We start from the raw sequence: 14,242 nt of genomic DNA, 5'->3' as shown, positions 1-14,242 counted from the left end.
GGCATGGGCTTGTTTTCCCTAAAGTTGATGTTGTTTCTTAAGGATGGTAGACTATTAACTTCCTCCACCTCTGAAATGGAGGCAAATGGGCGCTCAAAATTAGCTTTCAGAAGTTTAACTCCACTCCCCTTTCCTGGGCCCATTCCGCACACATAGGATAATGCACTTTGGCAGCTGGATTTTCCCGTGCAGAACAGGAAAATCTATATCTAAAGTACACTGAAAATGTATTAACCCAGAAAGACAAAAAAAAAGTTGGCCTGCAGTAAATCATAGATAGGATTCGGTCGCCCTTTTCACTGGAGAAAAAAATCAAGGAGGGGTCCCCTTGACTGCCAAAATGGGTATACTTGGATTCATAGGATCTACAGGACAAAAGCCATGTGAGACAGGAGCTCACATGGTCATTGGGGGGGGGGGGATTGGGAGAGACTGAATCAAAAAGTTCTTTTGGACCCAATCCAATACTAAAGAAGCTACTGTACACATCACTCACAAGACGTTCAATTATATTGACAAACACTACCCAAGACTATTTGGCATAATACCAATCAATGCCATTAATGGAGAAATCTCTCAATATGGTGAATTAAATGCCTGGGGAAAGTAGTGGTGTTTTGGCAGATGCTAAGGACTCCTGGATAAAGGACTCCCTAGATAAAGCCCCAGGCTAAGGGTTGCAGGAGCTCTCGTAAGGCACCAAGAAGAGTTGGATTTTATACCCTCTGCTTACGATCACCTTCCCTTCCTCTCCCCACAACAGACAATCTATTAGGTAGGTGGGGCTGAGCGAGCTCTGACAGCTGTGTGAGAACAGCACTATCAGGGCTGTGACGAGCCCAAGGTCACCTAGCTGGCTGCATGTGGAGGAGCTGGGAATCAAACCCAGCTCACCAGATTAAAAGCTGCTCCTCTTAACCACTACACCATGCACAAATTATCCCCATGGTATCTCAGAGTTGGTCTAAATGAGGCACTATATGTTAAACTGTGTAAAAACTGTCCTCCGGAATGAGAAGTCATGATATGCTATTTATACAAGAGGACCAATCACACTGCCCCCACCCACACAAAACCCAAATTGTTAGTGGTTTTTTGTGGGTGTTTCATTCCCTGAAATAGGTTTTATTTCCCAAAAAGTGTCTTTAGTATTGGCGGAACTAGTTTGCAGGACCTGAGAGCCGCTGTTAATTATGTCTGCTGGGCCAGTGGTCCACGGTTGCAGGCATCAGCCAAGGGAAGAAAAACAGATTAATCGCTTTGGGTTATCTCAAACAAGGGTTTAACATAGATGTTGTAAAAGGCAGTGTGGTATAGCGGTTAAGAGTGGCTGCCTCTGGAGTGCCGGGTTTGATTCCCCACTCCTCCTCCTTCTCATGCAGCCAGCTGGGTGACCTTAGGCTAGTCACAGTTCTGGCTAGTCACAGTTCTGTTAGAGATGTTCTCACAGAGAAGTTCTCTCAAGAGCTCTCTCAGCCCCACCCACCTCACAGGGTGTCTCTTGTGGGGAGAGGAAAGGGAAGGCGATTGTCAGCTCTTTTGGGTAGTGAAAAGTGGGATATAAAGGCCAATTCTTCTTCTTCTTCTATTGGGCGGAATGTATTAAGTTATGTTCCTGTTATAGATATATCAGCTCTGACAAGGCCTCAGAATGTCTTCGGAAGAAAAGATTTAAATGGGCTGCAAAAGAGTCTGTTTATTATTGCATCAGACATGTGCCAGTCTGGATGTGTAAATGCATCTCCTACTTATGGCCCCCTAACGATTGCTAGCCCACACATGAATCTTTTCCACGATGAAGGACAATGGTGCTTTATCCTCCAAGCCCCTCAGAACGACCCACCAGAACTGTCTGCCTTTCTTTCTTGCAGATCCAAATTGTGAAACTTTATATTTTTAGACTCCAAAACTGTCAGGCTGTTGTTTGGTTATTCCAACGGATGGCTCTCCTAAGAAGCAATGGCAGCAATTTCTCTTCCTCTTGAGCAATCGGGGGAAACAAGGCCAGACGCTCTCTCCTTTCCAGAGAGATTTGTTAAACAACTGGAAAGATGGGGAATCGCAAAGGCCTCCTTCCCCAAAACAAGGCCAAGACGAAACCAGATGATCTTTCCGACAGACGTGGGGTAGTACATCTTCCCAAAACGTAACAGTTTAACTTCCATGGCCAGCCACTGGGGGTTGAATACCAAGGAGTAACTCGTCAGTGTATCGGGAGCCAGAGAAGCGTAGCTGATAGACATTTCGTGTACACATAAGTCACATGAAGATGCTGCACGTCTGTTCAGAGCAGACACTCAAGCTCTGAGGCCACCTGAGCCTTGAGCAGTGCTTCATTTTCCACTTCCTGAAAACACTTTTAAGGTTTTCTCTGCCTACTGTCTTGGCTTAATCAGGAACAATGCACAAGGCTAAACACTACATGCAGAACCTCACAGCAGGGCAAATGGCACCCCCAGGCTATTTTGGCTCAGGAAAATGAGGTGGGAGGGAACCATTTTGCCCTACCAAGCCCACAAAATAAGCAACTTCAGATTAAGGACACAGGGTCAGTGCAGCAACAGCTTGCTATGCGATGATGGGGCATGTTCACTTCCTTCCCTCAGAGGCAAGATTTTCCATCAGTTCTTCATTCTCTTTTGTGACTGAGCCACCCTGGTAGTCTGTTTTCTTCTTTCCTGAAGAATTCTGGCTGTCCCACCCGGTCGCAGGAAGATATTTTGCTCAGCCCAGGAACCTGAGGGAAGGATTGGGAGCCCCCTTTCAGTTATACAACTTACGCAGAACCCAAAAAGTTTTTATATTCCAAATAAACAAAATAGTTTATTCAATGTAGAAGTGAAAGGTTCAGTAAAAGCAGGGATTGAACATTTTTGAGGTAACTCCGTAGAGGTAACTCTGAAGTAAAAACATTCATTGTGTGCTTTCTCGTGATGCCATTCTCAGTTTTGGGAATGCTTTTATCAGTTCTCTTAATATACACACTCTTTATTCTTTGCACAGGGGTAGTCAAACTGCGGCCCTCCAGCTGTCCATGGACTACAATTCCCATGAGCCCCTGCCAGTGAACACTGGCAGGGGCCCGTGGGAATTGTAGTCCATGGACAGCTGGAGGGCCGCAGTCAAACTGCAGCCTTCCAGATGTCTGTGGACTACAATTCCCATGAGCCCCTGCCAGCATTCGCTGGCAAGGGCTCTTGGGAATTGTAGTCCACAGACATCTGGAGGGCCGCAGTTTGACTACCCCTGCCTTAGACCAATCTGGCATGAAGTTAGTGTCTTTTGATTCTAATTTTCACCTTTTACAGAATTCTAACTGGCTGTAACTAGGACTCTGCTCGATATAATATATGCACTGCTATGGATAGGGAACCTACACCAAAGGAGAATTAGAATGGAGAATGCTAGGAAGAATAATCATCCACACATTTCTTACATGCCTTGGGGTATTTCTTGTTCAAAAATTCATTCAAGCTTTCTCCACCTTCCATTCCTTTGTAAGCTTAAACTGGTGGGGGTGGGGAGAGGGAGAGGGAGAGAAATGCTTGAAAGTTTCCTTTGCACGCTTACTGGAGGAAAAGGTAATGAAGAGACTACAGAGGAACCTGCAAAGCATTTCTGAAGTCCAAACTCACCTCTTTTTGTAGCATAGCTCACCATTCTGAATACCTCCCAGGCTACTTCATTTGTTCCTGAGAAACCAATTTGTGCAGTAGCTATCCCTACCTGTAACCTCAGTAGGGGACTGATATGAGATTAAGTGATATGCATGGGAAAGACAGACACATAATAAAGAGACAGGAAAATAATCACCAATCCAATGCACAACTGATTGGGTACACATGTGCTTGTTCAGCCTACAGAAATGAAGCTCCCAGACGTCATAAACGGTGTTGAACTACGTAATAGGCAGACTTGTTGAAGAGGAAGCCAACTTGTTTCCTGCAGCTTTAGAGACAAGGACTAGGAGCCATGGGTTCAAATTACAGAAAGGAGGTTGCATTTAAATATTAGAAAGCGTTTCCTGATGGTGAGGGCTGTTCATAGATGGGATGTGCTTCCTCGGAGGGTAGTGGAGTCAATTTTGTTGGAAGTTTTTAGGAGGAGATTGGAGGAGCACCTGTCAGGAGTGTGTGATTTTTAAGTCCCCGAGGAGTTGGGGCCTGGACCGGATGGCCCTTGATGGTCCCTTCCAGCTCTGTGTGGTTCTGATTCTGACAGGCAGCCAGCTGGGTCACCTTGGGCTAATCATATTTCTCCCAGAGCTCTCTTAGCCACACCTACCTCACAGGGCATCTGTTGAGGGGAGACGAAGGGAAGGCAATCATAAGTCACTTTGAGACTCCTCTGGGTAGTGAAAAGTGGGGTACAAAACCCCAGCTCTTCTTCTTCTTCACGGTAGCCATTTTGTTGTAATACCCAGTCACCAGAGTGTTTTCCATCACAGCTCTAAGCTGCTAAAATGGCCTCCCTGACAAGGTCAGGACACTTTTTCATTCTCTTGAAAGCGTTAAAAGAAATTCTTCAGCAAAGCTGCAGTTAATATCTGTGAATCTTTAGGCAGTTTCCATTGCCGTATGATATATATTATTTCATTTCTAGCTGCCTTGTTCTCTACTTTTGCAATCCATCTTTATTGCATTTTTGTTGGGTGCATTAAACTGTTTTATTGTACGCATTAAACTGTTCTTAGTGCATTATTCTGTAATTTTGCAATTCAGTTTTACTGTACTGCTGGTTATTAATGAAATAACCAAGTAAGTAAATGTGTCTGCAGGGTAGAATTGCCAGCTCTGGGATGGAAAATTCTTTGATATTTGGGGGTGAAGCCAGAAGAGGGTGAGGTTTGGAGAGGGAAGGGATCTCTGCAAAGAATAACACTGTAAAATCCACCCTCCAAATCAGCCATTTTCTCCAGGGAAGACCAGTTGTAATTCCAGATTACCTGGAAGTTGGCATGCCTACCACAGGGAAAAGAAGATTAGGGACTCCTGAGGCTGATCCAGATACTTGAAGAGGATTTAATGGCTCTTATTCTGTTGACCCCTAAATTGCTTGCTTTTTACACCCAAGCACTACCTTTGGAGATACACTATGAGTCATACTAGACAACCAGGGTTTCATGAAGCCCTGGGGATTCTTTACAGCTTTGAAAGAGTTGCCGAAATGGGTGGGGGTAATTCATTTATATATATATATTTAATTTATTGAACATTTATCAGGTGATAGGACCATATATGGTCATGTTGACCTGCTCCCACTCCCAAAATGGCCAATGATGGGCCTGGAGGGGGTGGGAAGCGGAGGGGCCCCAGGTGGGCGTTTCCACAGCTATGCAGCCCAACCATGTTCTGCACAACTGCATCACTTCTGGGGTTTGTTGAAGCCTGAAGACTGTTTCAGGGGTTTCTCAGCAGTAAAAATGTTGAGTAAGGCTGTACTAGACAATAATGGATCTATAGACTGACTCTAAATGAGGCAGCTTCATAGGAAGCTAAGGGAATTGTATGTATTCTTTCTTTCTTTTTGCAGACTATTAGCAGGAGGCTAATCTTCCACATCTCTTGGAAGACAGACTCCAGAGTTATCTGTTACACGAGGGGAAATTTTCTTTCATTCTTTTAAAACTCTCTTGCCTATTAATTTCAACAAGTGCCCTCTAGTTCTAAAGAAAGGTTTGTTTTGCCTTTCAGCTAAGGTGACCAGATTGTCCCACTTTTGGAGGGACATCTGGGGGTACCTGGCAAGTTGTACTTATGTTGAAATTTATATATATCGAGGGCAAAAGAAGAAGGGGACGACAGAGAATGAGGTGGCTGGCTGGAGTCACTGAAGCAGCCGATGCAAACTTAAATGGACTCCGGGGAATGGTAGAGGACAGGAAGGCCTGGAGGATCATTGTCCATGGGGTCGCGATGGGTCAGACACGACTTCGCACATAACAACAACAATATATATATATATATATATATATATATACTATTGTTGCATTCTATGCGTTCTATGAAACTTTTTGTTGCTCCATATAGACCAAATTTTTAATCAAGACCCCCCCCCCTGCTTTACCAATGTTCCGCTTTACCAATGTTAAAATCTGGTCACCTTACTTTCAGCCCAACCATACTCACAAAATTTTCTCTCCCACACACACACTCCCAAGTTCTTTTCAAAACATCAAAGACCTTTCATTAGCCGATGTGTTGTGTTGTTGTGTTTCATTAGCTGCCAAGAAGCTAATATGTTTCTTCTCCTTCCCCCCCCCCCCCCCCCCCGCAAAAGACCTAGTGGCTGCAGACATTTAAAGGAATTCCCTAACCCACCCCCACCCCACCTCCACCGCCCCAATCCTCTATCACTCTCTGGGGCTTTTCGTGCTTTTCATAGCTACAATTAGCTGAAGGCCAAGCGCAACCTTTTAAAACACCAGAGCGCTTCATTTCATCAATCATTCTGCAAAGAGATGGAATTAGGCTGCTAATGTTAATTTTATCAGACAGGGAGTTGATTTCCCCCGGGGTTACTCTGTGACTTACTGTATCAGCGCAGACTAACCCTGAATTACCCTGATTGGAGTCTTCCTTGTGGAAAGAGGCAAGGGGGACGAAGGCTGCTGGTGGATGGCTAGATTGCTGAGCCAGATCTATATTAAAGCCAAGGCCACGTACAAGGGGTTTTTTGGGGGGGAGGGGGGTGGCTTAACCCCTCCCAAAAAGCTTAAATAAAAGAAATAACACAAGAAGCTACTCACTGAATCAATGAAAAACTTTTGACAATGGTACAAGATAGAAAAAATAACAGAAAATGAGTTTTAAAATTCAAGATCAAGTGAGAAAGAGCTAATTAAGAAGTTCCACAAAGTTCTGGGATGGATTGTAACACCCGCTTTTCAGAGCCCCAGTTTTTCAGACTGGCACATCTTTAGAATCTGAATCTTCTACTAAACAGAAATGTGAATTTCTTATGGCAGGAGTGTAAATGGAACCTTAAAAGTGCCCTCTATTGATATTTTAATGGGCCTGGTCCCACCCATTTGTCGCAGTCTGCTAGGAAACTTGCGTTTAAATCGACCATTTGAGCAATTGGGACTGTCAGAAAAGGTTTAAGCTCTGGAAAGCAAATCACGCAAAATGTCTCTGGGCCTTGAAGGGGACACTACCATCACATCAACAGCCAGGTTGACATTTTAATAAGGTGAGAAAGAACAGATCTTGTAACTTTCACGTCTTGCCACACCTCAAAGGCATAACTTTGGATGGAACAATTTGAAACAGACAGATAGGACAGGACATATTCTTCAAGCTGGCTGCATTAAAGGAGAGAGGGAAAGAGAGAGAGAGAGAGGACTATGCTCACTGGCGATCTAAGGAAGGACCAGAATGGATTTCTAAATAGGGAAAATTTGAACTATATTAAAACATATTTAAAGGTCAAGCTGCCAAAAGTCTTTTTCTGAATCTGCTTAGCTCCTGCTATTGTAACATCTACCCTTGCATGCTTTCCACAGCTCCTAGAAATCCTGTAAGAAATAAGGGATATCGCAAAAAATATTTTGATGCTTGTTAATCAAAATACACCAGGGCCACATACAGAGATGTAGATTTGCCTAAATGAGCTCAAGTGCACCTAACTCTGTTATATTGGGGGCCTGGTATCTTTTGGCTGATGAAGAACATCTGGTTTTTATACTCTGCTTTTCACTGCCCGAAGGAATCTCAAAGCAGCTTACAATTGCCTTTTTCCCCCTCACCCCACAATAGACGCCCTGTGAAGAAGGTGGGGCTGAGAGAGCTCTGTGAGAACAGCTCTAACAAAAGTGTGTCAGGCCCAAGGTCACCCAGCTGGCTGCATGGGGTAGAGGACGGGGTTGTCAACCTGTAGTCCTCCAGATGTCCATGGACTACAATTCCCATGAGCCCCTGCCAGCATTTGCTGGCAGGGGCTTATGGGAATTGTAGTCCATGGACATCTGGAGGACCACGGGTTGACTGCCCCTGGGGTAGAGGATGGGGGAGATGTTGATGATGATGTTATCCGTTCAGTAGTGTCTGACCCTCGGGGAGAGGAAGGGAAGGCGAATGTAAGCCACCAGAAAGTCATGAAATGGCGATCACGTATTTTTCCTCCCCAAAACGCTTGCCGAAAAATCAATTTGTTAGAAATCATTAACAAAACCACCCCCCGGGCCAACTGCTAGAATCAAACAAGCTAATCATCAATCAACGATGTTTTAAACTCAAACTGAGCACAAACCATCTTCTTGTCTCTTTCAGCTATCATCTCAGTGTTTTAAGTTTCTCCTCTCCCTTTTAAGGGTCACACAAGATGCCATACTTGTGACGAGCGAAAGCATGAAATACCCCAAACCGCTCACAAACGGGTGGCGCCATTAGAGAGTCGTACACGAGCATCAGGGATGTGGAAGTAATGTAGCCTGACTGTTCCCACATAAAAATGGCTTTTTTCCCCCAGCTGAGCTTGAATAAATGAAAAGTACGAAGAAGCCCACACCAGCTTGGGATTCAGAGCCATCTATCCTTCGCTGGCTATTTCTGAGCGACTTCGACGCCCAGCCAGAGGTAATTCCAGTTCGCAAGCAGGAATCTATGAATAGGATGTTTTCCTTACCATTTTGTGAGGAAGTTAAAAAAAAAAAAAAGCCCAAACCACTTTGTTTCGACTCAGGACTCGGGGACAAAAATCCTTGTAAGCTTAAAACAAAAATCATGCTTGCTAACCAAAGCATTCGCACTCCGTTGGATATGCTAAGCTACCTGCATGGGGCCACGGATCTATAGTTGCTTGTAAGTTCTGAATTCTGCATGTTCCTTTGGTAGCTTGAAATGTTTCTGAACTGCAAGTTCAGAACCGGAAAGACATTCAGAACAGTCTGTGACTGATGAGTTCATTTGTGGGCACAAAGGGCATCTACCGGTGAGATCCATCTTGTTGCTCAGAACCTTTTCGGCGCATGAGGCTTAAAAAGTGCCTGGCCAGAGATGAGGGTCTTAGGCTCATAAGGCAGGGGGTCAAGTTTGCATTCATGCCATCTGATTTTTGCCCTGAGATTTTTGCCGCCAGAACCTGGGATCGATAAAAGTAGAAAGTAACCTCGACAGCACCTGTTCCAAGCACTTGATGGACCTAAACTTGTTCCAGCCTTGGTATTATTTTGTGAAAATAGGGCTACACACCTGTTCACTCAAGCAAACAATGTATTGAATCACTCTAAACAAGACGGATTTTCCCTCCAAGTTGTGGGAGAAACTAGATTTCAGTGCAGAGGAGCCCTGCAAAAGGCAATTCTAGACACCCTACTTCAGTTGTGCTTTTCATTGCTTTCTATTTCATGTCCAGAGCAGTTCAAAGTACACCTTTGTAGCCATGGGAGATCAAGTGGGATTGGGAACTTGAAGTACCACAATCCAGACTGACCCAACTTGGGAACAGCCCAACTATTCAACAAGAAGTATAAGTGGCTGGTCTACAATAGAAAAGATATATGCATAAGATGATACCAAATGTAGCATGTTCTTTGCAAAAGTCACACTGTAAAAACATGTGATCTGAACGCCGACTTTTGAGAAAAACCTATTCCAGTCTGGTTTTTCCCTTTTGTCTTTGGCCGTCCATTTTAGTCCTTAGTCCCGTAACAGCTAAAAGCTCTGGGCTGAAGAAGCTATCTAAAAGGGAAGGTATTCCTTGGGACTGCATCCATTCCAATCAGACCTTGTATCTCCCAGCATATTCGTATTCCTTAACATACTGCTAATTTTCATCCGGCATTTGCCTTGGGCTCTATATAGCGCAAGCTAATGGAGATTTGCAGGGAAATAAGGGACCGACAATAAAGAAACGCACAGAAAAGCGTGGGCATTTGCAAGACATTTCCTTTCCTCTTCGTTCTCTTTTATGTTTTTCTGGGCTCAGTAGTTTTCATAGAACGCTGGGGAATAAGTGCAGGGTAACGACGCTTCTCTCTTTTCTTCCCCGATGCCTTGCTTCTATTAAAATGATGAAGCATTTTGGGTAGTGTTCAGAGCATGGCTTGGGACATCGGCTGCCAGAGTCATAATGTGGAGTGACAAGCTCAGTGCTTCTTGGATCCGGGAGAGGGGGGGAAGGGACGAAATGCACTTTTCTCTATTGATTTGTGTCCTGCCCTGGAAAAAAAAAATCAGCCATGTCCTCGTTGCACAGCTTAGGAACCAGCGTCTTATTCACCCAACCGAAAGCAGAAGTTCTGTAAGGATCCGAATTCTTATTCGTGGCACAAAAGAGGAAGAACGTGGGCAGGGATGCCTTGAATCAACCATTCCTATGACTTGAGCCTTCCGGCAGCTTCTCCAGGGAGAACAAGCAATCTCATAGATAATACGGTTAACTGATACCCACAGAGACCCCGTGAACTTGATGAGGTGAGAAATTTAGCAGAGGGATTCAAGCGTCAATTATGAAGTGTGTGTATCTCAAAGCCGAGCCTTTTTACATTTAGTTATAAATGGAAACAAACCCAGTTTATTCAAGGCTGCTTTTGAAGGAAAACGGGGCCACCTTGTCAACTGTATGTCTCCAAACAGGACTAACAAGCAACAGCAGAATTTATATAGGACTGCAGCATTTGAGAGAGGAACACACGAAGCTGCCTTATACTGGGTCATTGAGGTCAGTATTGTCTATTTCAGGGGTGGCCAAACTGTGGCTCTCTAGACTACAGCATGGCCAATTGGCAGAGGCTCATGGGAATTGTGGTCCATGAATTGGAGAACCACAGTTTGGCCGCCCCTGGTCTATTCAGACTGGCATCAGAGCCACAGAGGGGTCAGAGGTCTTTCACAGCACCTACTACTTGGTCCCTTTAACAGGAGATGCTGGGGATTGAACCTGGGACCTTTTGCATGTCAAGCGGATGCTCTACCCCTGAGACACGGCACCTGAACATATACTTTCTCAGTCATCCATACAATGATGTACAATAATTACATCCTTACATCTCTGTGCCTATAATACTAAAGACGGGGGGCAGCAGCTTGCCCATGGCTACCAACTGTGAGTTCATGACTAAAGCTCACTCTCTTAGCTACTAGGCTAAAATAACAATAAATGATTTGGTGAAGAGCTGGCCTATGAAAATCCTTGATGGCACAAATATAATTTTTATTCCTATTGGCAGAGTAATTAACACAGAAACAGTGCACAACCTGATTAAAGAGAAAATAAAATTTATTTAGGAACTAACATACTTGATAGGAAAAAGGAGAGACAGCGATAAGTTCCTAATTACATCTCTAGCAGAACAAAGTTTGAGTAGTGGCACGGTCAATAGCAACAAAGTTTCTTCAAATGTACTTGCATATGAAAGCTTATACTGTGAATAAAACTTTGCTGGTCAAACTTTTCTCTGCTACTTCAGATCAACACAGTGTCCCACCTAACATTCATCTCTAGCTCAGAGAGGGTAAGACTGAACAGTGGAGCTTCCAAGAAGAAGGGGGAAATTGCCCAAAGAGTAGCAATCTGGAGACAGACAAGGAATGACACTTAACAGGAGAAAGTGCTGACCTCACTATCCTATTGTCTTCTCGCTGCTCCCTGCAGGGCCTTCTTCTTTGCACACCAGATGTGGCCTTTTCCAACAATTCTTTGTGTCAGTAGTTTCTGTTTATTGATTATGGAAAGTGATGGTTTGGTAGCTCTGGAAAGGCAAGGATTTCTCTCGCTTAAAAACAAGACCAGCATGAGGGGTGAATTACATAAACACACATGCAAAGACATGCACCGCTTCACCTTGACTTTCACCAATCTGGTGTATCCTGGCAGAGGGACTGGTTTCCTCATCATGATTTTAGCTTATAAAAGATCTGTGACTGAACCCCTGAAGTCTAAAAACATATATTTTAAAACATTTCATGTAGATTATTGTGAGTATAAAACGTGAACTTTTGGGCTTCTCTTAAATAATTCTTCCACAACCTTTGTTTCTCCTTCCCTTCCCTCTCCCTCGTAGAATATGGAGCTGGCAGAGGAGGCAGCCCAAAGGCATTTTCGCACGGGTTTCAAAAATTCGTGCTTCAGTGAGTTTTTACATACAAAAAACCGCATTGTCCAGAATACTCGGAAGTATTGCACCTGTCTCTCTCCTCTGCATTAAATAGATGCAACCGTGGCTCAAATACAACTTCAGCTTTGTAAAAGGACCTCTGGTTTGCTTCCTGGGAGCTACACTTGAATTATTGAGCTATGTGCCTGTGTGTCCCACACTGCCATTGTGAGGACAAGTAGCTCAGTGAAGTCGCTAGGTCAGGGTTTCTCAACCATTTCATGAAACCCTGAGGTTTCTTGATGGCCCTGGAAGGGTTTCCCTATTCGTATATTTTTACAACATTTATTGGGTGATATGACTATCTATGACCGCCCCAAAATGGTCACTGAAAAACCTGGAAAAGGTGGGAAGAGGAGGGGCCCCAGGTGGGCGTATACAGCTCTGCTTCCTAACTATACTCTGCCCAATCACACTAATTCTGGGGTTTCTTGAAGCTTGAAGAATGTTTCAGGATTTTCCCAGTGGTAAAAATGTTGGAAAGGGCTGTTCTAGGGCTTGTAGGAATTCTATGAGACGTTAACAAGCTCACCCCAGGAAATAATTGTGCCTTTTTACAGGTTTATGAACACTACTAAACTTCCTTTGTTGACTGACTGACACTGGGGAGGGAGCCAGGCCCACTCTGAAACCTTGCTCACAGGATGAGATCTTGTTTTCACCTGTGGGGCCTTGGAATGCTGGCTCATCTGGCTCTTACTTACTTACTGTTTAAAATTGTAATCCTTAAAAAAAATATTTCCATCAAGGGTTGTATCCTAATCTGTGAATGTTATTTCAATAACTTGAAGCAGGGGGACATCGAGATTGGATTTCGTAGGAGATTTTGTGTTAGAGCCAGCATGGGGGAGCGGTTAAGAGCGGTGGGCCTCTAATTTGGAGACCTGGGTTTGATTCCCCACTTCTCCACATGCAGCCTGCTGGGTGACCCTGGGCTAGTCACAGTTCTCTCAGAGCTCTCCCACCTCCTTCAAAGGGTATCTGTTGTAGAGAGTGGAAAGAAAAAGGGTTTGTAAACTAGTTTGAGACTCCTTTGGGTAGTAAAACGTGGGATATAAAAAGCAGCTCTTCTCTTGATTAGAATGGCTATTACATATCGTGTGTCTTTCTGATTACATTACCTTCTTTGAACCGCCGTGAGTACCAGTCTTCATAGCTTCAGCATCGTGCATGCTCGCTGTACTTCTTGGGAGCCAAACTGCACACAGCCTAAGCAACTAGCAATGCTTATCATAAAATACCAATCATATATCATCCAGATGATGCTGTTCTCAATCTTATTAACCCCTGGGAACAACACCAAATGTCTTTCCAATTGCATCATTAATTTCTGTGGCAGCTGGTCATAAGTCCTTTCATCTGGTGTAGAAAACAGAGCATCTCATTACAGATGTTGCAGACATACAATCAGAAGTTTGTTAAGAGATACTTTAGAAAAACATACAGATTTAATTCCATGACAAGTACAGGTTCATCCCTGTGCTTTTAACTGATTGCTTAACTCAGGTCCTGGCCTTTAAGAATGACAAAAAACATTGTTTTTATTTCTTCTCCTGAGCATCTCAGGACCCAAGGTGGATAATATAAAACAACTGGCTATAACAATAAACATTAAAGGAACAGATAAAATACAGTAAAACCAAATTAAAAGTTTGTTACATAACAGCTTGAGTTGCACTGGGGGTGGAAAAGTCTGTTAAGTCGCAGTCGATTCACGGAGACCTGATGGGCTTCCGAGGCAAGACATGGCTTGCCATGGCCTGCTCCTTGTTACACTTTTGTGCCTTCCTCGTGAATACAGAAAGATCACTGAAAACAGAGAGCTGCCCATCCATGAAGACATGGCTGACTATCCAGACAAAATTCCAACACCTGGAAATTAGAGCTGCACAAATCCTGCAATCACAACATTTTTATCTCGGGAATGAACCGTTGCAAACATGGGTGCAATCAGTTCCACTCAACACCTATAACCTGATAAACACCAACGAGAGGCCCACAGGATTTGACTTGCCATGTAAAGCGTGGAAGATGGCCAACAGGCATTGGTAGTTGCGTAGACCTGTTGTTTAAGTAGGGCAAAATATCAGGTCCTGAAAGCAATTCTGGTGCAGCCTGCCAAACTCTTTTTCATCTTTCACAGGA

The 14,242-nt window shown here is 44.0% G+C and overlaps 1 long non-coding RNA gene across 2 annotated transcripts in view; it reads right to left on the bottom strand.

The window, feature by feature from the left end:
* Positions 1-1,742: 1,742 nt before the first annotated feature.
* LOC143822007 (uncharacterized) overlaps positions 1,743-14,242 on the bottom strand; it is a 51,666-nt gene continuing 39,166 nt past the window's right edge. Inside the window, exons 2-4 of one of the 2 annotated variants that reach the window (XR_013226012.1) lie at positions 13,219-13,456; positions 11,560-11,692; positions 1,743-2,737 (exon numbers count right to left, since the gene is read on the bottom strand). This is a non-coding gene — a long non-coding RNA (uncharacterized LOC143822007). The remainder of the gene's footprint in view (positions 2,738-11,559; positions 11,693-13,218; positions 13,457-14,242) is intronic. The other variant, XR_013226011.1, reaches the window with a different exon arrangement.

Source organism: Paroedura picta, chromosome 12 (assembly GCF_049243985.1).
Source record: "Paroedura picta isolate Pp20150507F chromosome 12, Ppicta_v3.0, whole genome shotgun sequence".
In the NCBI taxonomy this organism is placed as follows: Eukaryota; Metazoa; Chordata; class Lepidosauria; order Squamata; family Gekkonidae; genus Paroedura; species Paroedura picta.
Note: the sequence above shows the minus strand (reverse complement) of the source record. Positions and strands in the feature narration are given on the sequence as shown.